Source organism: Bombus pascuorum, chromosome 2 (assembly GCF_905332965.1).
Source record: "Bombus pascuorum chromosome 2, iyBomPasc1.1, whole genome shotgun sequence".
NCBI classification, from domain to species: Eukaryota; Metazoa; Arthropoda; class Insecta; order Hymenoptera; family Apidae; genus Bombus; species Bombus pascuorum.
Window position 1 is genome coordinate 4,217,183 of NC_083489.1, and position 27,163 is coordinate 4,244,345.

A 27,163-nucleotide genomic window follows, 5' to 3' on the forward strand; every position below is an offset into this window, starting at 1 on the left:
TCGAAACGGCAAAATAGTCGGTGAAGTTGTTTTCGCGAAACTTGGAATCTTTGGTGCGATTATATTATAGTTGAGCGGAGAAAGGTGTTTTCGGACTGGGTTTAGAGTTCGTGGCTGTTATTTCAGACCGGGAACGCGTACTGTTTGTACGAAGGTAAAACCCGAAGAAGAAATAATCAACGCGATCGTGCTCTTTGTACGAAAACAATTGTTGTTTTCTATTTGAAACGGCTCGTTACGTTTTTAACGACCATGGTTTAAACTTCAGAAGAAAATTCTTCTCTCGGACGAACAATGGCTCGGCTATTAACTAAGAACATAGTTCTTTCAAAATACGTATGAAGCTTGTAGCTTTTTTCCAACGGAATGCAATTTGCTCGAATACATATTTATAAAAGTTATGCCTGTTTTCATGTATTCGTGTAAACACATATCGTGTATTTCAAAAATAAGGATTTCAGGTGCTGTCTTCTTTAGATTTACGTATTTATTTTCGGAATTTTTACTATTAAATGTGTATATCAAATGTATCATACATTTTGCAATTTAAAGTATCGAGCACTATGAAATATTATTACCTAATATTTTATATCGAATATCAATAAAAATTACTCGTTTAAGAATCAATTAGTGATTATCTATAGACATTCTAATATTATAGTATTTTATACTAAGTACTCAACTCCCTGTCCTATAATATCAGACTCATAATACGGACCAAACGTAAAAAATACACGAATCTAGCTCATGATACCTACCGCAAATCGAAATTAACAAATAGGGATCATATTTATGGTTAAGTTATAGATTCGGAATATTAATATTAATAAATGATTTTGCTCTACCACATAATAACCTCCTATTGAGCGTACAGTGACAGAAAATAAATCGCAAGGCAAGAAATTAGCACTAAACCCATACTTCCACCTCAAATTATGTACGTTTAAAAAGTATTGTAACCAACGATCGATTTATTCTTTGAGATACTTAAAAAATTCTATATATAATTTATATGAAATAAATAACAGGTTTACCAAGAATTCCAAAGATATAGTTCAGACAAAACTGTTATTTCAGTTATTATTGATTATTTCATCAAGAATAGTACTGAGAAACACCACCAATTTATAAACCCTTCATCCTAAATTTCTTATTCTAGCTTCGAGGTGAAAATATCAAATATCCAGTGGTCGGTGATAAAAGAAAATGCTCGGCCAGTACCGTATTCTCCTTTAAAGGTAATTACGCAATTAACAGGCCAAACGGCTTCCCGTGGCGCAGGAATGACTGTACAAAAATCCTAACGGCATCGGAGCGTGGCCATTAACGAGCAGACCGATACTGCCCCGGCGCAATAAAAAAGTGAAACTCATTAAAATTAGACTCGGCTCGTTGCTGGCTAGATCGCGCTTAGGCTCGAACACCTATTTCGGTTTATCGTGTACGCGAGTGGCACGATCGCGAGCGCAGCTCTTTCCGGTAGGAACGCAGCCTCTATCTCGCGTCTAATCCGCGATGCGTTAGCGGACACGGAGTTTCCATTAGTAGCTCTCAGTCGTAAGTACAATAATACAAATGGCAGGTTCGCGCGGATGCCCATAAATTAACGATAAAAAAGCACGCGACTTTTCAGCCGTAACTTGTCTGCCTTTGAAGAGCTTTTCATTCGTGAGTCGCGTCCAACGATGCGAGTATCTTGTTCCTTTGTCTGTCACTCGTAACATCATTTTGTAATGTCGTTTGATAAGTTTCGACCTTTCCTGTATCCTTTCCTTTAGACGAAAAGGAGACATTGCTTTGCGTATAGTCATTTTTGATAGAGATGATACAGATGAATTTTTTATAAGATACATGGGGCTGTTGTTGACGACTGTGTGTATTTTAATTTTTTAGGAATTATTTTTATTTGTAAAAGCTGTAATGGAAACTGTTGAAAAAGGGACATGTCAAGATAGGAATTTTAAATATCATATGGATATTTCGGTAATTCGGTTATATTCGGTAATTTTTGATTAAATCTTTTCGATTAAAATAATGTATAATACTCAAAAATTAGTAATTATAGCATAAATTCTTTCTCCTTTTAAAATAGCTTACAAGTACAAAAATATATTCCATTTGTCTCGCAGAAACCATAATCTAAAATCGCACCGCATTACAACCGCTTTCTACAAATAACCATCCATTAGCACATTCGCTGCTACTAAAATATGACAATCTTTCCCCAGAAGCTTCATATCTTTTCAGTAAAAATATTTTTACTTTGTGTAATAATATTTGTTTTAACAACATTGCCCGCTATCTCCGTTGCTTTCCAACTAACTTTCTTAAAACGCATAAAACTAAAGACATGCTGATTGCGTCAATAGAATTAGATACTTTTAGTCGGACAACTACATTTTAAATAACTTAGTCGTCGACTATTAACTCCTCTACGTTCTTTCAATCATTTTAGACCCAATCGGGTTAACAAGCCTCTTAAAGTTGAGGAAAATATAAAAGAATCGTTGTTGGTGTTATCAATGATGATATGTTAAAATTTTTCTTCAAACGTTGCACCTGTTTTTACTTGTTCAAAGGAATAAAATTGTCACGTGAAAGAACCGTAGCGAGAATAACACGATAAACTCAAACGAATAATCAGATTGAAAATGTGGAAAAGCATAAAAATATCACGACACACGCTCAACTCCATAATGTTCGCAATTAATAATAATTCGTAATCCACGAAAAGAGCCGGTGCATGGAGGCAAGTTACCGCCGGTTGGCGAAACAAAGCGATAGAGGGTCCCGCAGGCCAAAGTTATTATTCGCGTATCGCGGAAATCGTTTCATTATCCGCTCGCGAAGCTGTAATCGCGCATTGTGTGCTAAATGCGCGTAACGTGGCCGGAGAACCCCCTGCGGAGACTTGGCTAGAACCGATTCTGTTTGACTGGAGGTTGCTCGACAGAGCGGCGCCAACCGGTTGCCGCGGCAGCTGGCTTCTTTCCATCGATCTCGACGACTGGACTCTGACTACGAGAACCGATCGTGCCACGTCTCCGGGCGACGCTGAAGAACGCCGAACATCGCTTCGACGTGCGTCCGGCTTACGAAAGTATTCGAATATTTGGCGTAGAAAATTTTTACATTCGTATCGCGCGTATTATACGAAACATTGAAAAATTTCATTAACTTTGTAACGAGAGGCGACGATGTCAATATTGGTGTTGGTGAAATTCCAGACAAATTGAAAGATGTACATTGCAATTTGGTATATTCATAAAGAATTGCTATAAATATTCAAACATATCACAGAAAATTATCGCACGAAGCTTACACGTATATATTATGTGTGTCATATAAATCATTTTGAAATTTCATCAGCGCTGTAATGAGACACGACAGTTATGATTATATTGGTCAAATCTGAAACTAATTTGAAGATGTATATAGAAGTTCCAATCTGTATGTTCGTAAAAGGTTTCTATAAGCATTTGAACATCTATCATACAAAATTTCTGTGCATATATTCTGCGTGTCATATAAATCATTTTGAAATTTCATCAGTACTATAATGACACGACTGTCATGAGTATATTGGTAAAATTAGAAACAATCTGACTATAGAAGTTGCAAGATGCTATAAGTATGTTTCACTAAAAATTAGTATACATAGCTATCCTAATATAATAACTATGTTAAGAATATAGTAAGTATTATATTATAGTATTGAGATTTATTAACAAAATTAATAATAGCTCTTAAATACTTTTGTGATCTATACGAAATACACACACACACACACACATATATATATATTGAATATCTTCCAATTTCTACGTATATTTTTAGATTTATTTCAAACTTCATCAATAAGATCATCGTTGGTTACGTAATTTCAAAATGTTTCCTATGACACACATAATATATTCATAAAAGATGTCTACAAGTGTTCGAATAGTTTCATGAGTCTGTGTATCGATAAATGCGTGTTGGAGTGGCGGCTTCTCGAGAAGCCTGACACGGACAAGCAACGAGCCACGGAACGTCGTCTGTGCTTCGTTCCTCCTTCTTTTTTTTTCTTTTCTTTTTGTTTCTTTCTTCCGGTTGGTTCACTGTCGCTCGTGGCTGGTGTATCAAGATTGATTTATGCCGGTACATCTAGTGGGCGGTCATCGACAAAATGTTGTGGGACGTATTGTCGATGCTGTGTATGACTGGTATGATTTGTGTCGAGAATATAGTGGGTGAGATTGATCGTGAGTTGGTCTTGAATCGCTGAATGCGCGGCGGATAATATTTAGCAGCGAGTTTGGTATGGTTTGAGGGTGTTTGGTGTTGTAATGCAAGTGTGGGACGAGAGTTGGTGGAGGACGACTTGCGTGATTCTACGTTTTTAAATCTTCTGGTGTGGATTGTTTTTTCGTACTTATCGATATTGTTTAAAGCGGTAAAATTTGTTTAATTAATAATTTAAATCCAAAGCCGTTTTATCGCGGCCATAAATATTATACATACTCTTTATTCGAAAAATCTGACAGTTTCTCCTTTACTTAATATTTTACATTTTAAAGCATTTATGACAAGAATGAAACAACAGATTTGTAACAAAATAACTAGAAACTAAAAGCAGAGAAGAGCATCTAATTTATATTAAATATGTCAGTGTACATCCGTGGACTAAATAAGTTTTTGGTGGCTTTATGGATTATGGATATTCAAAGTTGCAACGCATAATTTTACTGCGAAATATTAATTATATTGAATCTGTAAACATTCATTATCCACAGAAATAGGATTTAATATATACGTATTGCGTGAACGTATCGTATGTATATATTCATTTGCCCAAGAAAATGGATTTAGTTTGCACATATAGGCGTGGTTGATGAGATTGGAATAGTTAATTTCAAGGATATGTTTGTTATCAGTATGCTACATTTTTTTATCGTTGAGGTTGAGGTTGACTGATTGAAGAACGAGTGAATGAATTTGTAATAGAAAAGTATAATGAAATAATTAAAGGTATAAGTATAAGTTTATGCTGACTCAAGTCCTTACTCTCTTAGTGTTACTGGACAATGGAATCGATAGGGAGCATGTTCATATATTTATAGCAAAAAGACATTACTAAAAAGTTTAATCCTATAGTTTTAGCTAAAAGTTACAGGGAACATAAATAGAAATTTGTTTATTAGGTTCTTTGTTCCTAGACCTTGCAACCCTAAACATAATGTATATTCAAGGATACAATAATATGCACCTCTCCTTATTTAGAATATTTCTGCTTAATAGCAGTCTGCAGGTCACAGATACACATAAATAAAGATGTAGAGTTTTTCTTGAAGTAGTTGCTTCAACATTTATGATGCAAAAAATTAAGTCTACTGAGGGAATATGAAACGAATGTTCGCTGGAAGTTGGTACTTATAGATTTATATTGTAGATCAATGAAACTGGTGATATAAAACGAGTATCCCCAAGAGCTGAAATTCAAATGCATTCTAGGGAAAATAACCGTGCCGATGAAGTGTGGAATTCAAGGAATGCAATAAGAATCGAAAGCAACTGATCATAAATCACTGTTTCGTACGAACGTGTAATCTGCTAGAACTTCAACGAGATTACACAGGGGGCTAATAAATGACGACTTAAAAAACACTCGATTTGTTTCCTTAATTTAAGTTAGAAATCAGAAAATTGCAAGAAATTCCTGTTAAATTTATTTTAGAAAGTTCTCTATCATTGAGCACAGAAAAATTACAAACTATGGAAACAAAAACTTCGTATCTTTAAATGGAAATAATAAGAACAACTGATCTGATAACTGTACTGGCCATCCATTAACAGTTGGTATATTAGAAAGAGGGTAAGATTATTTACTATGAATATAATAAATCAAATACAGCAATGTAAAATGTAAAATACATATTGTTCCTGGTTGGCCATTAAACACAGTAGCCAAAGAAAAATATCCAGAATTTTGTAATAAAACAATATTAGATTAAAAAGTATATTAATCTTCAATCATCAGTTGGCACGTACTAATCTATACCATCTAAAATATATTCAATCTTAGTTGGTACATTCTATTCCATCTAACACCATCGTCCGGATATCGTTTATCTTGATACTCTTAATGTTACAAAACTAAATGAAAACCGAATGGTAACCTGTAAAGGATTGAAAGAATTCATTCTTTCTACAAAAAATACAAATTATAACATTACTTAAATTATAATAAAACGCCGTAAAGAATTGTAATTGATTTCAGAAAGACAGCTCTCGAACACATTTTACTGCGAAACTTTCGAACAGATATTTTGTATTTAATTCAATCGTGAATTAAAAGTATACGAAACCATCGTTCGATAGACGAAGAACGATTCGACAGCGTAATATCGAATTTGATTTGGTACACAAAGCGAATTTGATATGGTGCCCATAGAAATCCATCAAATGTAAAATCAGCTGGTTGCATCATGCCGCCTCCGCCGCTGGTGCAGCAGGAGGAAAAAATTCTTTTAAAACTAGTCATAGCGCATACATATCCCGCAGAAACGATCGTGCGTTCGATGTGTAGAAGATATCGATGATGCAACGATGCATTTCCAAGGTATCTCAACCGAGGACGCCATTACTGTAAAATCGAAAATACCCGGTTCGTCGTAAAATTCAAATAAGCGTTCCCGGTCGAAAGTGGTTCGGTTGCGTGGTAAAACGTAGCATTTATTTCGATAAAATCGCGAAACGAGCGACCGGAAACCATCGGGTGTTAATAACCTTGGCCTGTGAAATCGAGCTGCTGAAAAATTTACTTGCAACGTGTGTTTGTTACAAAGATAGAGTTTAACGCTTCGAGCGTGCCAGCTAGAAATAAGCTGCGATCCAAGTTCCAAGGGAATGGTTTAATATCAATCTATTCTTGACTACAATACTTTTTTCCATGAGACACTTGCTACGTGCTTAGTGTTTCCAGTCAGCTGGCTTGGAATTTGTAATATAGGGTCATGATCTTCTTTCCTTTTTCTTGTTTTCAATTAATTATGTACAGTTGTATTATTCGCTGTAGCGACGACTCAGATGTACATTGGCGACTCACAATCAGCCGAAATCATCGGTTGAATTTCTATATTTGGAAGGAAGTGGTTTGTTTGAGATTACTAACAACTTTAGCAATTGTAGGATTTTATATGGATTTTTATAATTAGGGGAAAAATGAATATTAAAGTGTAATCTGGCAGTGGAAAATTTGCTACAATGTAAAATGAGAACGGCCCATGGTTTTCTATTAAGAAATGTATTAAAATTAAATTAAATTGGGAATTTGAATATCTATTTTCATAAAAATTATCTTTCATAGTTAGCGATACATAGGAGAAATAAATCAGGATATTAATAAGTAGATAATAAGCAGTAACGTTAAAAATTATAATAATATTGCAGCAGACGTGGGAATAGTATATCAAAAATATATAAACAGTACGAACACACAGTAAACAATAATCAGGCAACAATTGTAAAACGCCATGTTTATTCCCTTATTTTCCTTATTATTGGCGTAGAGTGATCAATATCCATCTTGTTTAAACGTTTTGAAAATGCATAATGTATCAACGTAGCAATAAATCAAGAGCTGTCGGTTTACGTATATCGAAGAGATTATATTCAGAAAATTTATGGCTAGGTATTAAACGTAATTTACTGCATTTAGTCAGTAACTTTTCTTACACGATTATTCTTGGAATAGATGTTAAAATGTATTAGGATATTGTTGGAATCTTGCATATTATTATTATAGAAAAATTACATACCATGCTAAACGAAAGGTGAAATAATAATATATGAAAATGACTAACAAGATATTAAATTTAATCTGTAAAAAATCTAATACCGTTACGTATTGTACATACTTTGATTCGCTAACGGTTCATACTACTGTGTCCGTGTATAATTTGCTCAATCTACTAGCCAACGTTGGGTTAGAGGAGCAACCTGGATGAAATGAATTATATTTCTTGGATCCTTTTTATGTAAAATTTCAATTATAAAGTAACTTTTTGTGAATAAATTATTTACGCATTTCAATCAATAGAAAATGTTCTTGATATAATTCTTTGTCTACTTTATTACTGTACAAAATAAGAAATTCTAATAGTCGTTTATGTTACATAATCCTAATGTGAAGCACACTAAAAAATAACAATTCTTCATGAAAAAAGAAGTCTTCCTGAATAACGAAAGGAGAAGAATTCCTGACTAACGCTTTTTACTAGAAAATATTTCTAGATAACTAATGATTCTAGCCGACAATGGCTAAAATTTTCCAATAAGTTAATACTATGCTATTTGCGACGAAACGAATGGATTAGTTTCCACGTTATAGCAGACAAAGCCTGTCAGATAATCCTTTTCATTTCCAAATCGTTCGATTCTACGCCTTTCGCTCAAGCATGAACGTTGTCCAGCCCTATTTCGCGGCTATAAAGTCTAGATAACCACGACACGCATGATTTCTTACCTAATTCACGGAAACGAATAGGAGAAGCATGAAAACACCTCGCGTAGCCAGTGTGTTCACCTCGGCTGTTTCAAGGATCATCCCTCTGGCCATCGACAATCACTTACTCGACAATTATACTTGCATCGAAGGAATAACGTTTACGCCTTGATACGATGTAACGATAGTAGGCGATACACGACCCCTTAAGCAGTTTTGCTGGCGAATAAAGTTCCTTGTGTGGTTTCTCCATCGTAGTTATAGAACGGGGAGAGAATTTCAAGAAGGGAATTAATAGATACAATTTAAAAAACGAACCGATGAATCCAACACGAGTCTTCTTCTTTTTTATTACGCTTGTTAGATATGAAACGATATAGTATAATAAAAGAAAGCTGTTCTATTTGAAAATAAGAGTTTGAGAAATAGAAAGTTCGAAATAAACGATTAATAATTATTCAGCCATTTAGGAATAGTACAAAAAATAGCTAATTATCTACTAATGATATACAATATATATATAATAATATTCTTTCGATTACAACGACTTGTAACAAAATATTATTCTAATTATATATAAATTACTATAACAATATAAAATATTAAAATTTGTACATCGACGCTATCACGGAGCATAACGAAGAAAGAAGAAAGAAGATCGAAAAACAGATACGTAGCAAACGAGATAAGAAACGAGGAAAGGAGAAAGAAAAGTAACGCATAGCAAGCAGCGATGCGACGATAGCTCAGCTACGCGGCCGTAAATCGCTCAGATCGTTGAATTAATCGATTGGTAAATAGCAGTTTGATTGCATGACACGTTTGTTAATGAATTCACATAATTCCTGACCGCGATCTCCGCAAGCTTTTCAGCTTTCGTCTTGGCTCTCTTTTTTCGTTGGAAAGTGACATACGAGCAACGCGGTTCTTTCTTTACTCTGTTCGTACGGCCCGCGTTCCGAGCGAGCATCTAAACGATATCCGGTGACCCGGCGTTCGTTTCTTGCCGTACGCCACGCCGACCGAACGTTCTTCAAGATTTATGGAACGACCGAGCGCAGTGACGGATGTTTTGCTGGACGAACGGCGAAAATATCCCGCGAGACGATTCTTCCAGTACTTATGGGACAAAACAGACGTCTTTCGATAGGAAGTCGAACTCTCACGTGAAATATAGGGATAGAATGCGATCCCCTACATTCAGAAGTATCTCTACATACATTTTATAATATGAAATAATGGTCGGATATCTTGGAATTATCTTAAAGCGCTTTGTAATAAATAATGAGACGAAGAGAGAGAATAAGTAAAATTGTATAACGATCAGCTGGATTTATTGTACATCTAACAACTGTTGTGTTCATATTTGGTAATATGAGAAATACTTAAGAAACTATATACGGATCGACAACATTGTTTGTTGTATTATTGCTATGTTACAATATGGTATAAAGGAATGTTAAATTTCTCAATTCGCACTTTTACTTTCCAAGTTTTATATGTTGCGATATGAAAAAACGAGAAGATCAAATACCTTAGGATTTATAGAAATAATATAGTACGTTGATACTATATTAGAACTCCATAAAGCAACTTTATAGATGAAATAAAAGAAGAAGATGAATAAAACTGTAATGAAGAGGATTGAAAATGATAATTTCTATTAATAAAAAATATATTTATACATAGATACTTCTTTATACTTCCAAGAACGTGGTCAAGTCGAATGAATTTCGAATCCTCATTCTCGAAACAATAGACGAAGAACAATTGGTAATTGGAGAGCACTCTATTCACAAATCTTCGTAACCGCAAAGTCAACGGTTTCCCTTGTCTCGCGGTCGTTAAACTTTCGAAAATTGGCGGCAAGTCTCGAAATCTGAAACAATCAAGACACGGCCTCGAACGAAAGGATTTCATTTCCAATCGTTTCTGCGGCATTGCGTAACCTTGACGAATCGTCCGGAGAGTATGTTTCAGTCTATGGAGCCGGCGCGGCGTAAAACGAAGGGACACAAAGAGCTCCCTTTCACGTTTTTCGCGTTGGCGACTCGCGCTAATTGGCTTCCACGGAACACGTAATGAAACGTAAATATTTTCCGTCAGTCTGCCCTGTCTGTTCCTGTCCCCCAATTTTCCCTTCTCTCTCCCTCTCTCTCTCTCCCTCTCTTTCTCTTTCTCTCTCCCTCTGTATCCCTTTTTTATCCCACACGCAGTTTATCCAGACGCTAAGAGAAGGAGGCACAGAGGTATCGACGATGATGAGGTTATTTTGAAAAATGATAAAACGATCGGTCCATCGGCCTGACCTTTAAGCGATTTTAAAAGAGAGGAACTTAAATACTAATGGGAAACTGGTTAATGGAGGACCGGGCAGCGACCTTTCGAAAACAATCGATCGCCGCGCGGTTGGTCCCGGTTCTGAACGAGGAACGAGCCTTCCGAGTGAAAGTCCCCCATAGCATTGGTAGCATTCCGTCTTGTTTATTCGCCGATATAGAAGCTGTTAAAGTGGGTCAGCTGCAGGCGTTGCACCACCTTCCTTCTAGCGTATCAGTTTCCGTTTCGTGCCGGCGGGATCCTGCGATAGGGCGAATGTCGATAGTGCAACGGATTGCGTTGAACGGTTAGTACGAATGTCGAGGGAGTATTTCGGAAAAAATTAGTTTTCAGCACGATACGTGGATGGGGTTGATGAGAAGGAGAATTTTGTAGGAAAAGCGAAGAAATCACACCTACTTGGTGCGATATTAATTATGAAGGTTAGGGAGAATTAGGAAGGATTAATATTGGGCTTAATGTTTTTTTAATTTGAATGTACCATTTAGTAATATTTGGGACATCTTTAGTAACTCAAATGAGTAACTTAACCATTAATTTAAATGAATTGAATTACTTGAACGTGGAATTGTAATTAAATGTTAAAGAGAACTTTGTAAATTTTCTTCTTCGTAGAAAATTTATTATTGATTTCTTCTAATTTATAGAAAGAATAATATGTTCCAATAACTTAAAAGTTTAGAGGTATTATAATAGAGCGATAATTCCAGGCATAAGTGAATAGGAGAAGTTACAACATTTTCTTCCTATCTGTATAAGACTTGTTTCTTAAAAAGATTATATTAAATCCTGGGTTCACAATTTTTTGGTTTCTCTACAAGATAATCTTTTAATAAATTGTAAAGTTTCTAAGCGAATTTATGCCTTTCATCATATACGTTAAACTTTATCTTATCTATTGTTGTGTAATAATTGTGATTGTTCATCTTTTGATAAATCTGACGAGAAATTGCTTCTTATTTCTTAAAGTATCTCTCTATAATAATATACAAAATGAAACAATCTGGCTGCAGTATAATTGAATACAAAAGGTTACGGTAATTTGAAGACGCGATGGGATCATATAGTCCCGAACACAATGGAAGGATTAAATTGGATTCTAATTTTATCTATACTTCGTAGTATCTTCATTTTAATCAAAGAAGATTCTAATGATACTTTGAAGGAATTCGCTATTATTCTCTAAAACGAGTCAAGAGATTTATATTTCGATTATCTTTAGCCACGGAATTCATTAGGGATGGAGCAATGGGACTGGCTACTATGTAGCATTTATTTGACATAATTAATAGTCGAATTGCTACGCAACTGTGTTGCATTTCCTTAGCAGCTGGGATCATTTATTTCGCTTGTTCTGCGTGTCTGTCGAGCGATCCATACCATCGTGATCCTTTTGTGTCTGCATCGTGGTATTGTCGTCAGATCTATTAAAAAGTCCCAGGGATATTTCGTTGCATCGTAAAAGATTGGTTAAGAAGCTATTTGAAAGCCGCTTCAAAAATTAAAACCTTTTTTCTTATAATCGTTTACATAATTCAGAAATCGGATTTCGTTGCCAATAAAAAGGTATCGTTTTTTATATCGCGCTTCTTTTATAGTGTGAAAGTTAGCAAATACTTCAAACAAAAAGTTGAGAATCGAATGTAACGTTAAAAATTACGATCTTATAATCAAGATAGCATATTAAAATCTTGCAGGCAAGACAGATATTATCAATAAATAAAATGTACAAATTTGGTCGACGATTAAATAAAACAAGTGCGTGTAATTACTAACCGTACTAAGCTACTTTTATCTAAATCATATCATAAAATCCTATTTCATCCAATACTATTATATACCTTGTTCTATCTAAATTTCATTACTATATTCTTCAGTTCTACTTTCTATGTACATATTTTGTTACTTTGTGTTTAATATCAGAGTATTTTGTCATAAATAGTATGAGACGTAAGAAAAGTATTCGTCCTATAGTAGCTTCCAAAATAAAATGATAAATATTTCTCGAATTCATTTTAATCTTTCGAAAAACCTAATCCAAAACCTTTACTCAATTATTTCCTTTACTCAAACACTACATGTTCCTTTCCACAAAATCGTTTCGAGTTAACTCTTAAACAATAGTCGTTCTAAGAGAACCACGTTACGGGAAAACACAGTCAAATTTAACTAATAACGCCATTAAAGCGTTTGCGCCTTTCCTAAACGAATCTCGCGATCGCCTCTTCATTATGCACATCTCTCGGAGTCTCGAGAATGTCTGCGTTTATTGTTCAGGTACCGGAAGTGAGGCTGCAGCAATCGATGCACAATGTCGAATGACGCGAGGTCGCAAGTGATCGATGGTTTGGCCGATCAACGCGACGATCATCGATCATCTGACTCGCGCAGACGTCGCGTCTCTTTCTCGCCACTTCCTTCCTGCAAAATCTGCCGTCTCTTTTTTTCTTTTCGAATGATGTCGCTCGACTGGTATTCGGCGGCAGGTACATCGATTATTAGACGTATCTCAAGTAGCTTCGTCGAACGGTTTTAGATTTTTGTAATGGTAATAGAGGTAAAGGAAGTTTCCTTCAAGAAAACTTGGAATATCGTGATGGAAATTTTTGATGGGGTCGATGGCACGTGAAAGAAATTTATTATTGGTAGATCGCGCATATTTATGCAAATTTATATTTGTATAACGTGTTGTAATATATGAAATATATTTAAAAAATTGTACTTTTAGGCAGAAGATTGCTTGATTTACATTTGACCTACTACATTTTGCATATTTCGTATATCTTTGTATATTATGTCCATTCTATGCACCTGTTTGAATTTGACTTCTCATGAATGTACAAAAATCCGAACTAGAATTATTAATATAATGGCTACTTTATGCTAGTTTTAGAAGTAGCTTATACTGGGATAGACTCGTAAATGAGTATAAGTAACGACGTACTTTAACAAATTGCTGCTGAATTAACCGATATATATATATATATATATATATATATATATATATATATATATATATATTTAATTATTTTTGACAAAGCTGGTTTTAATTTTAATATATTATATCCTCTTTACAAAAAGATTCAGAAAACATTTTTGTCATGATTAATTGACGAAAAAAAATATTTTGCCACAGCCCGAAAAACATCCGACCATTGGTAAGTTTTAATATTCTCCTAAGATTTTTAGAAAGTATTACGATAGTTATTGGTAGATACAAAATATTGTATAATGCCTTAACACGAAAGAATTTTCTGTTACTCGTTTATTTCAAAGACAATTGTATCCGAAAATTATATCGGTAGTTTGTATCTTTCTTCTTCTTTGATTTCTAGTTTCATTTTCTAATAAAATATCTACTCCGAACTGTAATCACTATTTTTTGGAAAATGTAATCTACTCTCTGTAATGTAATCTAATAATTATATCGTTGCAGCAAGAAAAAACTGAACAGACGGAATACCGTAGATTTGTATTTAGAAACTTGCTTATCCTTTAAGCTTCTCATAAATTACAAACTAAAAATTCCCTGCTAATAATTAATAATTAATAATTTGTCGAGACGAAACTAATCAATATTATTTTTACGAAAAATATTATTTATCAAGTACGTCAGTTAAATGTGATTTTCACTGCAAACAAGCGACAAATTCCTTAAATGGAAGATATAAAAATTTCTAGCTCTTGAAGCATCATCCTCTTTAATCATTAGTGTCACTCATTATACACATAGAATGAAACGAAATATACCTTATTTACTTATTAATAACTGCACAGCCGATAGTCAAGCATCATCCAATCAATTCCCGATTCTAAATGCCTCGAATCGACATCTTCTCACTTGGTTACGAAATATTAAGAAGTGCAACGCAAATTTGCATTGGCTAAACAACATCGATTTCCTTTTTCGCGCATTTTACACGATCGTGTCTCGCGGGGATCTCCTCGTGGACGGGGGGCAAACGTGGCATTTCTATCACGGCGAATTCATTAACGAACTTTCCACTTGTCATGTTCCGAAGAACACAAGAGTACTTACTTGGTATCCATCTATCATAAGTAAACGCTAACCTCTCGCTTTATGCAAATATCGTAACCCATAGGAAGGTGGTCAGAAGGCGAACATTGCATCGGAGAAACGCAATGCTGTTCCGTTCGTTGGTTTTAAATACAATTACCATCATCATACGATCGATAATATGACAAGTTGAAAGTAACGAAAGATTTACTTAAGGCCTATAAATAGATAAGATATTGATTTATTGTTGTGAAATAATTTGCCAATTGGCGAACGTGAAATAAGAAAGAGGTCAAAAGTCCTTCAGTTATTGAAACGAAGAATTCTTTAAAATTTCTATCCGCAATTGTTACAATGTGTTTCACTTGTTCGTTCAAATAGAACACGTAATATATTACGGTAAATGATTCTAGAGATAATAATGTGTAGAAATCAGGGAGAAAAAGAAGAGGAATTTGAAGGACTTAGAATAATGGAACGAAATATGATCACGCGATTCCTCCTTTAACGTTTTATATGTACATCGTAGCTCGAAGTAGATAAATTTAAATCATAATTTACCTGATTCTGACCTAAAAATATCACAGTATTTAAACATGCTACATATTTCTAAGAAATCGTTGAAATCTTTACCCTAAATTTATCAAACAAGATGCAAGCTTACAGAGATTTCGATTATTAATTACCAACGTTAATCGTTGTTATCGCAAACTAATGATCTAGCCAACCAAGGAATAGAACTGAAATTCGAAACAAAGCTAATTATGCTAACTGCGATGGTTGTCTGTAGTCGAATAAATAATAGGCAATTCATCATACGACGAACACAACCCCGAAAATCAATCAGCCAAGCCGTGTCGTTCAAACAAACAACGTACATGACATCGATTTACTCGAGTCATTCTCGATGCACGAGAACACCCATAACGAAACACGGCGTGTCACAAGAAGATGAAGTAAGAATATCGAAGGTGTCCAATAAAAAGGTGCTGTGCCGGCCGGAAGACGCTTCTCCGACACGCGTATCTCCGAGACCACAAAGTGGCCGCCATAAAATCATTCAGTCTCTCTCTCTGATTTCCAGAAGGAAGACCGGTGCGGTCCATGCTGCGTCTTATAAATCTCGCTGCTGAGAATGTCACATAAACGTCGAGCACGTCCCATACGCGACGACCTTCCGCGATCCGTTCCACGCCGCGTTGGTGATTACAATTTATTTCTCGACATCCAAATATAGTTTCCATTGATTTCCTTGGACATCGGCTACGACCTGGCCTGGAGGACTTCCTTCGTGCCAGACTCTGTGTCGTCGTACGTAAGTATCTACGTACCTACGTGCTCCACGAGGACCCGAACATTCATGCAAATCTCGGTGCTGAGCGAGGTCCCAAGCGAAGTCTCTCTCTTTTTCTCTCTTTCGTCTTCCATCTTGCTCTCCCTTTACTTCTATTTTATTCCGTCTCGTTCTCTCTGTCGGAATGGCACAGAGTGCTGAAAACGTATGGACTTCGTTACTGTCGGTGGACACGGTTATCTACGAGTGGTAGAGAACTCTTCCTGAATAAACACCAGTGGCCAGAGGGCTGATGTTCGACTTCTATATTACACGAGGAATCTTAGCCACGCCAGTGGCATCGAGGTCTTCCTGGACAGGGAGAAGGTGGCGGGTCATCGAACGAGAAAGACTTTCTACTTTTGTGTTGTACACGGCCACCGAGTCTCGTACCACTGGGCTCTCTCCTTCCTGGACGATGTAGATTACCCGCGGAGCATCTCTCCGTACAACGAGATACCAACCAAGCGATAAGCCGCTACCGTGCAACCTGCTTCATACGCTCTCGTCTTTCCTGCCCTCTGAACGTTCTCGCTGCTTCAAACGTGCTTTTCGATAGAATGGGGTTAAGGATCAGAAGCGGAGGATGGAATTCGATATATCTGCGAATTCTTCTTCGGTTTTGGTTAAGTGCTTTTGCGGAGGATTCATGGGTCCCATTACTGACGTCTAACGTTCGAATGCATCGACTCGATTACATTTAAAGGAAGATGACCTACTTGGGCGTGAACGAAGCTAACAAGACACATGCCCGATTTTTAGATTGCTCGTTCATTTATCTTAATTTTATTTATCGGTACGCTGCGATCTATGCACAAAACATAACGTACTGATGAAAACACGAAGCACCAAAAATGTGTCACATACAAAAGATTTCACGTGTTAAACAATCTACTTCGCGAATTTCATAGTAGCCAATACAAAATCGTAAGTAAATCGTAGTAGCCAGTGAACCGTCTAAACTTGCATATCAAACATATGAAAGCCAAACATCGGTATTTCCCATTGCATCATTAATCGAAATAAGTCAGTCCCGTGATCCATAAAGTCAGTGGCGCGAGCTTCAGCGTCATGGACCATCGTTACGTTTAATCGAGACTCGAGGTCCGGATTCGTATGATACATATCGTGTATTATTATTCCTCGAAGCTGTCCAATTACCTTAGCCGGCAGTGCAGTACGCGCTAATGGATCGAGAAGCATGGCACGTCGTCGTGGCGGTTTCCCCGCGGCTCGCCACGACGCGACGTATGCCGTTCCTGGATTTCTTTGGCGGATTTCCAAACGCGCCGAATGAGCCGAACCAGGCTCGCCCCCTCCTCCCTCTCTGCACTCCACCCTCCGGCCCCTTCCCGCAGGAAAAGTTACGTTTACCTAAGGTTTTGATCCTATTTCCGTGCGGGTCGCTGACCTCCTCTCTTCTGCGACCTCCCTCTCTGTTTTTCATCGTTGTCGTTTCTCTCCTATGGTCTCTCTTTGTCCTTCTCGCTTGCCCACTTTCACGCCCTTTCCTTGGATAATCTTCTGTCGGTTTTTCTAGATCTAGTAGCCTTCGTCTCTCTTTTTCTCACGTAAGGATGGAACGATGCGGATCATTCGATTTTCCGTTGCTCGATCTGGATCTTCGCAAGAGGGTTTACGACGATTCCCGTAGAATTAATGCTTGTTTTTTGTGCGAATTTCTTTCTTCGGTTTTTTGGTTTTTACAAGTGCTATAAATTTCATGGCTTATACTATTACACGTTATCGTTACATTACGAACTGAACAAATTCGCGTTTCTATCGGCGTAACTAAAGAATGGAAGGTAAAGTAGACTTGGAGCGGTATTACAGTTTGGTGTATAACATTTGTATTTTTGCATATTTATGCGCGTGCTATGCATTTTTACATGCTTCGAGTTTCCATAAATGTTTCAGTTGCCCAGTCTAGTTGTGATATTGCAACGTAATGTAATTATTAAAATTTATTGAAATTTGAATAGTTGAACGTACAACCTATAGATTACAAGTATGAGCCACTCGGTGACTTAATCGACTAACTCAATATTTTGAATATTTCTTTATTATATATTATATACATTAGAAATAATTAAGGTAATTAATAATCATTGGTAATTAAAAACGACCCACTTTGATCGTGTTGATCACAAGTTGCGATTACAAAATATATACGTATATACATATACATATATCGCAAAAATAAAAAATAGCAAGTTATTCGTAGATCCGACAATATTGTTTCCACGCATAAATTAACAAAACGCCGCCGATGAAACCAAGGATACATTATCATTCACTCGATTACGAGGCATTTTACGAGCGGATTCTCTGACGACGCAATAATTTCTAATCAAAAGACTTTCTGCGAACCTATGGCAGAAAGCGCGCAATCGCGACCAGCTTTCCACCAGGATCATTTCCCGGTAGTTACGTGATGGTCTTCCGCGTGTTTCGCATTTCCACGCCGGTCCTCCATCACTCGTTTCTTTTTCTTCCTCCTGTCGGCCGTTTCTCGTCGCTACTTCGTTTCAGCCTCTTGTCCTGCGCCCAACGAACCTCTTAACGTTTCTCCTCGCACTATACACCTGTCAGACGCCTCGTAATTGTGAGACGACTTTATAGCTCGAACTGATATCCGCGAAGATAGCAGCGCGTCCGCTCGGTGATCAAGCGACCTGCGTTGGACGACAGAACGCTATGGAAATAAACGACGCCGATCGTAAAATATCTTTAGAAACGGAAATCGCTGGCCCAAGCGTTACAAGGAATTTGCATCAGTTATTATATCTAGTAAATCGCGTGATAGAAGATTTCCGTAAGTACGTAAAATTCTGATGGTTGGACGAGTCAGGCACGAAATGTAAAGAGCGACACTGCACGTTCGATTTCGATGCGATAGCATTGAGCGAAGGTTGTTTGAAAGATAGTGATGGAGGATTATGTTTGTTGAGAGAAGATGAATGCTTGCCACGGTGTTTAACCCTTTTACAGTGTAACCCGAAAGAGCCGCGGATAAGCTGTTTAATATAGTGCATCGTACATTTTACATGCTAAATGTCGTCATATATAACACAAAAGTTAAAAATACTTGTTTTTGTATGTTTTTTAATTCGTACATCGTCTTATTCATTACTGTAAAAGTGTTTCTAAATTACTTCAGGGGAACGTATCTTGTATATTTGATATGAGAAATGTAAAAAAATCTTAAGGTTAAACAAATATGTGGAAAAATAATTATTGTCTACATAATTAGTTCTGATGAATTCTTTGTCATTTTAATGCAGCATTAAAGAGTTAACTCTTAAATATTTGAGGATGAAAAATTGTCAAGGTTGAACAACGATTAAAAATTTGAAAAATATTCGTGAGCTACTAAACTATGAAATTAGAGAAGAACAAAGGAAAAGAATTCACTGAGTAGATTTCGTTCAATAAATCACCCGTCAATTTCGGTATTAACGATGATGCTTAAACTACTTGATAGACCATCATAAATCGTCTGGTAATATTAAATTTTATTGCATGAGTGATAGAAATCTACGTTCGATATCGATAGAACATTGATAAATATCTAACATTTTAAATATAACCATTATCTATTCTGTAAATCTTTCAAGTTTAAATTAAATGATAATTTCCAAATCCTTCTTATCTAAAAATTCTCTACGATCCTACGTGCAATACGATTTTTACAAATAAAGTAAACCATTCCTGTACAAGAATAAAATTCGAAAGAAGTTTAACGATGAATAACGATAGAGGAAAAAAAGGAGCACATCGGTTCCATCGAAACGGTCCCGATCTCGATCTTCTCACGTGCAACACAACGAGAAGCAATAACAATAAAGTAGAATGAATCGCCGCGAAACGCCAGTTACGCGAAACCATCGATCTCCTGTTAACGACGCGGGCAGGCGTTCCTACACGACCACCATAAGCAAGATCCGTCTTTCGTCGATCTTCATTGAGCGGAATCGCACGAAAAAGCAGGAGGATCGAACGACCGATGTCGGCGACACGAAAAATTAATCGGCCCTTTCCAGAGTGGCTGCCCCTCGGCATTCCACCTCGTTCGCCACATCGTACGTCCTCGTCCACCTAGTTGTTCGTCCTTTTCCTTTCGCTATAACCGTCCTACTGGTTGCTCTTCGCTAGCAAGAACCGTCGAAACGCCCCGGAGACGATCGCTGATTAAAGAAACAGCTAATTAATGATTAGCGCGCTGCATCAAAAATAGCGATGCCTTTTTTTGCCATGCTGAGATTACCATCGCCGGACAGACCAGGGGGAAGAAGTGGAAGACTCGCGAACGATGTTTTACAACGGAAGAACTCGAAGGCTTTGAGAATGCTACGTGAATGTAAATAGAAGCTCCATTTTGACTTTAAACCCTGTTGCCGATCTACGATCTTGCGATCTTCCGATAAAGAAACGATTTAACACGATCTTTCCTCGCATAATCACCTTAAAAGGTATCACACCAGGTAGCCTTCGATTGCATCTAAAATGCGAAGTGCGCGAAGTTTCGTCAAGGTTGACGTCGATGGCGTTTCATCACGATCATGTACGCTCACGCTCGAGCGGAATACAGAGATAGAAGAGAGCGTAAAAGAGGAACGAACACGCTGTACAGCTAGCACTATATTATAATTGCATTTCTTACGACTCGCGGGTGATACAGTAAAAGGAAAAAGCCCGCGCCCAGGTTTTCTGTACACAGAAACAGGTACGATACTTGGTGTGTATAGGCCACCCAACGTTCGAGTGGAACGTTTCGAGAATATGCTGGTCGCGGCATTAATTATCCAGTGATCACTCCTTTGTAATTAATTGACCGATCGACCTCCTTCGGTGCTAGAGATAAGAAAAATGAATGCGCCGTGGAATCGTTTCCCGTAAGCGGACGAGAGGAAAGAATACGATATACGCGAGAGAGGCTGGATCGAAACTCGATATAATCCTTGCTACGAGACTTGAACGTCGAACAGTCCCATTCGTGGGATTGCCAGTATCGATGTTACGGAGGAATGTGTGTTAACGTGGTGCACGTGCAAAATAAGAAAGTTGCTGATGTTACTACCAGATGTATTTAATAATTGATACAAGCTTTTGGTCTTAGTAGCATGAAGTTGATTACGATGGACAATTTCATCCTGTGCGATGACACTTGTATTTGTAGTCTTTCAACATTTCGTTCTTATATGACGAATTTATTATCTGGTACGAAGTAATTGTACTATTCGATTTCGACCTCTCTTCTAACTAATGATCCGTACTTTCATTCTTTCGTTAAGACACGCGCATCTTTTCCATTGAAGCTCGAAAGGTGTGTATTTGTGGAGTTTATTTTAAATCGTAAAAGTAGATTGACGTAACTGATACAGTAATTGTCACCGTGTTGCTAAGAAGGTACAAACGAAGGAGGATGGTTGTGCAAGACTAAGATCGCCGATTATAGTTAAACACTTCACGAAATGATAACAACGATACATGACTCTAATGACGAGGAAGACCGATATGTAACTTCCCAACCTAACAGACGTTTGTACTTCACGATTACATCAACCTCTATCTATCACCATCTTCATAATCTGACAACGGTTCCATCGCTGATTATCATCGAACGTTTCAAGAAACGACATCGATATATGACTCTAATAACAAGGAAGATTGCACTATAATTTCCAAATCTCAAAAACGTTAATACTTCACAATTACGTTAAACTCCATCGTCCCCCTCACATCCCAACAACGTTACCATTACCGAACATCATCAAACCTTTGACGATACCTGTGACGTCTGTCGATTTAAACCACCAGACGGACATCAATCTCCCATGGTATTCGTCGTATGAGTTCAGTACTCTGCGGTGTGCTTTCCCAGCTGCGTACAGTACCACGGGGTGCCGAAAAACGAAGAAACGGCACCGGTGCACGGCTCGGTGGACCGTTAGTGGTGCGCAGCGTCGGTAGATTAGGTTCGCGTCGGGGCACCGACGGCGACCGTCCGCATCGCGATAAACATCGATATTTTCTCTTCCGCATACCGATTTCGCGGCTGGACGTGACCCGGTGGGCAGAAATTGCGGCGTGCGGTCGATACTCGATACGATAATGGGCAACGACGCAGAGAAATTTCTCCGCCGTAGATCTCGACTACGTAGCGGACGTGTTCGTCGATCCTGTACCTTCGGATTTTCTGTTTCTCCTCCGCACACCCCCATCCCTTTTCTTCCCTCTTTTACGTTTTCCCTGCTCGATTTCTGAGATACGAATCGGTGGAAAAAATTGGAAAAATCGCAAGTTGAACGATATGTTTCAGATCGGAGGTCGTAATTTTAGCGAAACGTTTAGATGAATATTATTACGCGTGATGTAGCTTCTATGGTGGTTCTGGGAATTCTTTCTTGGCTGCTGAGTTTTGACGAGAATTATATTTAGATTAAATTTTGTTATTGATGAACTGCGGATATTTACGTGTTCTTGGGAAACTTAAAGGTGCAAGGGTATACAGAATGGACGTAATGCGTAAAAATATATGGAACATCTGGAATAAAGTAATGGTTATAACATATAGTAGTATTTATGCTAACAAAAATATGAAATTGCAGAAACGCAATCTAGTTATTGATCGTTGGTTAAGATTTGTGTAAGCGTGTGAGAGAAAATTGGGAGTTCGATGATCGTAGGGATGATATAAATAGTAATAAAGTACGATGACAAAATGAGAAGCAAATAAACCGGGGATATAAGTATATGTAAGTTTTAAATCACATGACGTTAGAGAGGGACGATTGAAGAAACATTTTAGCCCTTTATGATGTCGTGTGACTCATCGTTAGAAGTTACACATCCATATGCATGTTCCTTTAAATTTTGTTTTATCTACTTATCGCTACTCCATTCACTTCTTATAGTTCTTATTAGTGCTCCATTTATTCTTACAATTCAAGAAACTTATTGCGTTTATAGAATTCTTTTCCGTAGTTTCAGATTATGCGGAAGATCGTTAAATGCAAATCGGGAAAACTAAAGTACGATAGATGTAGAATTCATAATAATATATATTTCTGAACTTTCTACATTTGTTTTGTATGTAACTTTCTCTTTTGTTTAGATTCGTGTAACTCCGCTTCTCTCTATATGTTTCATAAATCTCTACAACTGTTCTATCTTTGACTTGCCGTTCGTATTTCAATGCATCATTACTACTATCATTCTCTTGTAAACTATTTTTCGTTATACTGTTTCTTGTATTACAATCACCTGGCTGTAGGTATGTTCATATATAGTATCTAGTTTAGACTGTCTCACGTTCGCGCTACATGATACGTTATGCCTAATTTATAGGTACTAAAAATGTTGCTATTACTTACAGCGATCTTTTAGAATTACACTTTATTACACACGTACTTATATATTATCCATTTACATTTCTCATATTTCATGCACTTTAGAGTTTCAAATTGCATTCGATCATGTAACAAGGAAAAATTGGATTCTACCGTTATGAATCGTCTATTATTTATAAAACGAAATAAACGATGCGATAAATACAGCTTCAAAAATACTATCGATCGATGTTTTAAGATACGTTCAGAGTGAGAGCCAATAATAGAATAGTAAACCGCATTGCACATTTATCCGATACTTATCGAGTAATGGCTTATCATATATGGCGTATGCATAGCAGTTACCACGCTGCGTGAATTGAAACGGCGAATTGAAATTTGCTGTCGGCAAATAAGGGAAAGGCTTGAAATCTTCGAACACGCACGTCTGAGTTTCTACCGGATCGTCGCGTCCGAGTTGAAACTCTCGTGTAAACTTTTTGCTCGAATCGTTCGCGTTATCGTGCGACTTTTTGCTAGCGAAAACGCTTTCTATCTCGTAAACTAATAATTTCGAAATTTATTGTTACTATACGCTTGTTAATGTAATCATCCACTTTGACAGATTTTATGAATCGTTTGTCTACAATTTTTTATCATATATAGTGCGTTTAAGCGGTAGTATTTTATGAAATACTAATTAAATTTTGAAGAAGCATGCACTGTTTGGATATCATATTGGAGTCCGTTCTTACACATACGGTTAAATTAAATATGTACTTTAATAGAAGCGTAGGGAAAGAATTAATCGAGTGATAGCAATGCTTTCAAATTACTCTTAACAATTAAAATTCTTTTAACTAATTCATATTAGATAAGCTACTTTTCAAAGATGTTTATAAATAGAGTAGAACTCCACTTATTGAAACGGAAGTTAAAATTCTCTGAAATGAACTTATCCAAATGCAACTCCTACTATATAAACGAAAAATCGAAAAAATGAAGAGAATCGGTGGATCCAATAAATGCAGATAAACAAAGTTCTGTTTCTATTTTTTAAATAATGTATCTATATTGGCATAATTCCATTGAATTAAGTTACAACATAAAAGAATATGCATAACACATGTATTAAAGTTAAAAAAAGATTGAAATGAAATAATTTGCCGGCTTCAAATTAACACAGAAACAATTCGATGTAAAAGATGAATTAATATAATTCTTATCAACAAATGAATTTACAAATACGCGTCACAAACCAAAGGAGCAGCCAACGCAAGAACCCTTCCGACCTTAAAACGTTAGAATAGGATAACAGTTAACTACTAAGTCGATTCCCTTGAATAGGTTGATCGGTCTAGGAATCGACAAATAATGGTCTACTTCTTCGGCTAACACGTCACCTAATCGAGCAACGGTCAATTAAGTATTCACCTTACAACGCATTAGCGTGGACGACAATTACTCTTCGTCCCATTTCGCGACGCAGTCCACGATCCACGCTCGCGCACATTCGGAATACACATCACCATCCAAGAGGCGACTCGCTTGGAACAGATAGCATACGTTAAAGCCAGACTAACCAGGCTGGTTTATGTTCTGTGTGAACCTCAAACTGAAACGCGATTCATCGCAAATTGACGCAAACGCGCTTGGTCGAGATCACGTATTCTCAAAGCAGCCCTTTCGAGGATGCTTCGAGAAACACATCGTCGCATGTCCTCCACCCGGTCCATTCACCCTCGAGATATCATCCCCTGTTCTCCTCTGTTTGCCCATCACTTGAACCGTGCTACTACGATCCTACGCGTTCGAGGCAACCTGCTGTTTGGTTCTGGTCGTTTCTCTTCGGGCGTTGGATTCGCTCCTTGCGTCTGTTCGTCTCTTTCCGTGGATCTGTTGCTTTGGCTCATAGCGAAAGTCTTTTCGGGACTGAAGAGAACATCCGTCGAGCACGTGTTCGTTTCGCAAGAGCTACGTCAATATTGACGCATCCTCCGTGCAAGTCGACAAACGCGCTTCTGAAATCCGCGACGACCAACTTCGATGACACCTGTCACGATCTGCGCGAAGAAGAGGGCGGCTTCTGCCAGAATGTTAGAGACTTGGAATTTTTATTGGTTCTTATAGAATGATGTTTTGGAAAGAAGTTGAATTTCCAGGTTGAGCTTTGTACAAATTAATGCGCTGGCATTGTTTAATCTAATCTGACACTTTCGATTTCTTTTCGAATAACTGAGTGAATTCTTGTTGGATATAGGAAGAGACAAAGGGATAACAGGGTATTTGGATATCGGGATATGAGAATAAAATACGGATTTGAATATAGCAATATACAAATAACTAAGCGAGTACTTTTTGGATATAGGAAAGATTAAAAGAATAGAAAAGAGTTTCTTAAATAAAAGAACGGTTGAAATAAAAATTTATTGAATGAACGAACGTCAGTTTATCTTCAAATTTCTCTAATTTTCTATTATTTTGAAAATGAAGATCGCATGAAAATCATGATAACCTATATTTCCCTCCTTTTATAGAGGAACAATTTCAACAGAAAAATCCAATACGCTGTCAGTCGATCGCATACTCCCATATATCTAGGATTCCTTTTTTCATTGGATTTTAAGGTTAAATATATGATTTTTACATACACTGAGTCTCATAATATTTATTTTCAGAAGGTCTATTAGCCTAACAGGTTATTTTCTTTCATAACTATTGTATATTCGCGTGCCTATTTTTAGTTACCAAGTTGCGTAAAAATCGGGCAATCAACAAAATGCTGTTATGTACTCAGTAGAGATATTTACATAGTAAAACATATAAAATAGTACTTATACCTATCAAATTCTTTGGCGTCTCATACATTCCACAAAATTGCACTGTTCTGCATTAAACTTAACGTCAAATTCCTCGCGCGCGGCGCGGCGCAAGAAAACGAGCTCGCTTACGCGCACGCGCATTTTTACGGTTGCTCGGAGGCGAGAGCGCATGCGCGCCGCGTCAGAACGCGTACGGAATGGGACGGAGCGCGGTAATTAAAATGCTACGTACGAACCGCGCGGTACGGAGCTCGAAGCTCCCTTTCTTTCTCCGGCAAATAAATTCAACGGCGGCAGCTCGTTCCTCTTCGTTCCACAGGCGGTTTCCCTGGAAATCGTCGACACAGTCGGGGCTGCTACGACGTTGCCCCGCTGAAAAGAAATAAAAGCAAGAGAGAAAAAGAGAGAGAGAGAGAGAAGAAAGGAGGGGGGAGAAAGAGAGGCGGAAAAAAAGAATTGCAGCTCGTAACTGGCGAGAGAGCGCTTGTGGCGACAGCGATACTAATTTCACCTCTGCATTCCATCGCCCCGTTGGCCTGTTGCCTTAAGGCACGCCTCGTTCACGCTTGTCGTTGCCGCACGGACTAAAGGACAGATTTTTCGCCGCGGAACCGCGAAACGAGAATTTGTAACGAATGCCACTGATACCGTTTATCTTGCCGCCTTTGTTACGGATTATTTATGTTTGGCTTGAAAATGTTATTCATATCGTTATGTCCTTCCAATTCTGATATGGATATAGCTACATATACGAGCACAAAATAATAATATATATATTACAGGATATATAGGATTCACTGTAAAATTTTTTGGGGACCTGTATGTTCGTTTTGG

The 27,163-nt window shown here is 37.3% G+C and overlaps 1 protein-coding gene and 1 long non-coding RNA gene across 2 annotated transcripts in view; both read left to right on the plus strand.

Annotated features, from left to right (window-relative positions):
* Positions 1–27,163, plus strand: part of LOC132916353 (UPF0489 protein C5orf22 homolog) — a 424,949-nt gene that overhangs the window by 42,048 nt on the left and 355,738 nt on the right. The window lies entirely within an intron of this gene.
* Positions 5,180–6,070, plus strand: LOC132916572 (uncharacterized). Its single transcript, XR_009660129.1, has 2 exons — positions 5,180–5,404; positions 5,494–6,070. It is a non-coding gene; the product is annotated as an uncharacterized LOC132916572 (long non-coding RNA).